This window comes from Tachyglossus aculeatus, chromosome 2 (genome assembly GCF_015852505.1).
Source record: "Tachyglossus aculeatus isolate mTacAcu1 chromosome 2, mTacAcu1.pri, whole genome shotgun sequence".
Classification (NCBI taxonomy): domain Eukaryota; kingdom Metazoa; phylum Chordata; class Mammalia; order Monotremata; family Tachyglossidae; genus Tachyglossus; species Tachyglossus aculeatus.
In genome coordinates this window covers 109,628,282-109,632,396 of record NC_052067.1, presented here as the reverse complement: position 1 = coordinate 109,632,396, position 4,115 = coordinate 109,628,282, and the positions used below count along the sequence as shown (strand labels likewise).

The 4,115-nt window shown below is 44.5% G+C and overlaps 1 long non-coding RNA gene across 1 annotated transcript; it reads left to right on the top strand.

The window, feature by feature from the left end:
* Nucleotides 1-2,077: 2,077 nt before the first annotated feature.
* On the top strand, nt 2,078-3,266 carry LOC119940312. Its single transcript, XR_005454905.1, has 3 exons — nt 2,078-2,128; nt 2,531-2,674; nt 3,099-3,266. It is a non-coding gene; the product is annotated as an uncharacterized LOC119940312 (long non-coding RNA).
* Nucleotides 3,267-4,115: the final 849 nt, after the last annotated feature.

The window sequence follows — 4,115 nt, the reverse complement described above, 5'->3', positions numbered from 1 at the left end:
TAATTAGAGCCCATGATCTTCTGCCTCCAAGGCTCATGCTCTAGCCACTATGCCATGAACTGAATTTGGCATGATTAACCTGTATCTTCCCCAGTTTTTAAGTACAGTGTTTGGCAACTGATAAGTGCTTAACAGATACTACAATTATCCTTATAATTATTATTCTCCCATTCAAAAGGGAGGTGGTTGAAGCACTAAGCCAAACAACACACAGTAATCAGTGTTGAACAACCTGACCTCAAATGACAAAGTTGGATTTGCCTTGATGCTCTTTCAACCTTGTCTCCTGGTACTCAGCAATTACAATTTCATCAGCCCCCTACCTGCAACCCAAGTTTTGCTCCAGGGACCCAGAGTTTCAAAGTTACATATCCAACTAAGGCCTTAATCCTCTCCAAGTGCATTCCTCCACTCTCCTAAAGAGAACATCCTTGGCTTTCCAGTTTTATGGCCCCTGATCTTATGAGCATGATCATCACTGGGGATTTTCTCCCTCCCCAACCCCAGTTGTAACTCATTCCCTGAATTGGGTTTGGCTCAACCCTAGCACTGGTGGCAGCTGTTCCTACTTGGCCATTTCATCTCCTATTCAGGCTAGGCAGGCACCTAAAGTGGTAAGCTTGCCTCTCCTGCCTTTTGCACTTGACCACCAGTGTCTATACCAGCTTTTAAAATGGTATTTATTAAATGCTTGCTATGTGTCAAGCACTATTATAAGCACTGGGATTGATACAAATCATTCAGGTCTGACATAGTCCCTGTCCTACATAGTCTGAGTAGGAGGAGGCTTGGATGTTTGCAGCATGGCTGGAAACACAGTTAAGAATGTCATTTTCTGATTCTGGAAACATGCCTACAGAGGCTTGGCCAGGCTCACCCAATTTTTCCCATACAGAAGGGATAGTTTGGTTATGGTTTTGCAGGTGGGAGAGAAAAATCAGGGGCTACAGCTGTGATAAGTGGGGGGCGGCCTGTTTGAGAACAAAATGGTTGGGTTTAATCAGTGATTTACCCAGAGGAGACTTAATCTGATCTTGGTTGAGAGTTGGTGCTCATCTGTAAAGACACCTTCACACTAAAGCCCTAGCCCTGGCTCTGTCTCCCACAGTTTCCTCCTGAAATGTTGGGAAATGGGATGGCCTAGTGGATAGACATTGGGCCTGGGAGCCAGAAGGACCTGGAGTATAATCTGCTGTGTGATGTTGGGCAAGTCACTTCACTTCTCTGTGCCTCAGTTACCTCCTCTTTAAATTGGGGAATAAGACTGTGAACCTCTAGTGGTCAGGAACTGTTCCCAAACTGATGGGAATCAGCATGGCTCAGTGGGAACAGCCCTGGCTTGGGAGTCAGCGGTCGTGGGTTCTAATCCCAGCTCCACCACTTAACAGCTGTGTGACTTTGGGCAAGTCACTTCACTTCTCTGTGCCTCAGTTACCTTATCTGTCAAATGGGGATTAAGACTGTAAACCCCACATGGACAACCTGATTACCTTGTTTCTACTTCAGCTCTTAGAACAGTGCTTGGCATATAGTAAGCATTTAACAAATACCATCATTATTAGAGAAGCAGTATGGCTCAGGGGAAAGAGCGTGGGCTTCAAAGTCAGAAGTCCTGGGGTCTAATCCTGGCTCTGCCACTTATCAGCTTTGTGTCTTTGGACAAGTCACTTAATGTCTCTGTGCCTCAGTTACCTTATCTGGAATATGGGGATTAAAGACCGTGAGCCCCATGTGGGACAACCTGATTACCTTGTTTCTCCCCCAGCACTTACAACAGTGCTTGGCACATAGTAAGTGCTTAACAAATACCAAAATTATTATTATTATTATGAGCTTGTGTCTGCCCCACAGCATAGAACAGGGTTTGACAAATAGCAAGCAGTTAACCAATACCATCATTATTACTAGAATTATGTCAATGTCCCTTCTTCCTATGATTCTACCAGCCCTCCCAAGGCACCTGATTTTTCATCCAGGTGTCCCTATTCAAGAGATTGAGAGGCTCCTAGGCCTCACCCACTCCCTGCCTTATATAAGCTTCCAAGGAGTAATTTCTCCCTTTGTAAGCCTTATAATCTGTTGAGTTGCTAGTCAAGTCTGATTTCTGTGTGTGAGTCCATTGCAAGAGGTGAGAATTGATGTTGGAGTGGGTAGTATTGAACACTGAGAGAAGTTTCCCTAGGTTCTCATGAGCTGTTGCTAGGAAGCTAAGGAAAGCTGAGTTGGAGGATAGGTAAAGTGTTGTTGGTGGTATTAATAATAGTGAGTATCTTAAGGGGACTACTCCTGAGCACCTGATTTTGGAGACTGTGAACAAGTAGGTTAGAGGAAGGGACTAGGTAATGGTGTTGTTGCCGACCCACTGGATAATGTATTTTTTTTTAAGGGGGGGAAGCAGAATTGCCATCTCCAATCAGGAGGGAGGCAGCTGGGGATTGGGGAACAGGGTAGGTGAAGATACTCATGAGTAATTTGTGGTTAACTGAAAGTGAGGTGAAGGAAGATCATGTGTGGCCTTGCCTCTGGCTAGGAGGAGGAAGCAGTTTAAAGAAAGGTTCAGAGGTGGAGGAGAAACCCTCAAGACCTAAGGATGACAAACAGAGACAGGAACTGAGGTCTGCTGGACCATTGGGAAGACTTCAGTTCAGAGTGTGGGGCTGATTTACACAAATTGGTAAGTAAAAAAAGTTCTGTTTTTCCCCTCCTAAGGAGGTTCAACTTGGTGGTTCCTCATCTCTTCTTCAGATGTCTCAAGTTAAGTGCTGGCTGGATCAATGTGGCCCTATTGAATCAAGAAAAGGAAGGGTTGTTAGAAGAGTTTGTTTTCTCCTTAGAGTATGGATGGTACTGACTTCAGAGTATTTTTTTGTGGGAGCAGGGCAAAGGTTGTTGTGGGTTCAGGCAGTTTGGGAGGGTAGGGATCATGACTAACAATTCATACTGTAATTCCAAGAGCTTCATCCATCCCCCTATGAACAGTGTTTTTGATTTGTATCATTGACTTGCTGAGAAGGTAGGGAAAGGTGTTACTGGATTGAGTGGTGCTACTGCTGATACTCAGTCAATGACTTCCTACTAACACTGAACATGTCTTCCAGTGCCTGTTCTGCAAGGATCTGAATCCATGATTCCTCTCCCCACCTCCCCACCTGCCCCTCAACCCCCAACCAGGAATGGCCACAATGTTCTACCAACATCATGAGCCAAGCAATTATGTCTGAAACAATGCTCTGAGCACAAGAATGGGAAGAGTTCCAACACTAACAGCGTGGGATGATGTTATTAACTTCCACTCCAACAGTTCAAATGCTATTTGAAGGCAGGAATTTTATATCTTATCTAGTCCCTCAACTTTTCAGTGCAATGACCATTCAATATCATATAACCAGTAGAGGTTCCATTAAAAAAAAAAAAACAATTTTATGATAAAAAGTGATCTGCTTAATGAGAACAAGAGTACACTCTGAGCCAGCCAGTTTCTTGTATTTTGTCTTGTTCCCTCTTCCCCCTTCTCCCACCCCCACCCACAAGCTTCCATTTGACAATAACTTCCTTAAGGGTATCATTGTCTTCAACTTGAGAAAATGCTTCAAAATATCTCAGTACAATGCAACGCTCACAAGTATGAATGGATGTGATCAGTCTGATCTGGTTTCAAAAACCAATCTTCATTAACTTATGTCCTGCTGTCCTCACCCACCCCAAACTTCCTGTCTAGTGCTCATTAGTGACCATGGTTGGTTGTCCTGAAGTGAAGCAAGTCTGGGCACAGAGCTGGGAATCAGTAGGGGGCAATGGTTGGACTGAGATAAAGCGTGGGTCAGTTATGCACTGTACTGAACTCTGGGGAGAGTACAATACAACAGACTTTGTAAACACATTCCCTACCCATAACGTTCTCTGGATAGGAGGGGGAGACATCCATTAAATACATGCTGTGAGGCTGAGTAGAGAGAAAATATGCCTTCACTAAGTCTTTGAAAGGGGCAGGCAGGGTGGGGGGGCAAAAGAGTGATCATCTGTCGGATATATGAAGTGGGAGGTCATTCCAGGCCAGGAACAGGATGTGGGTGAGAGGTTGGCAATGAGATAGAGATCAAAGTACAGCGTCTAGG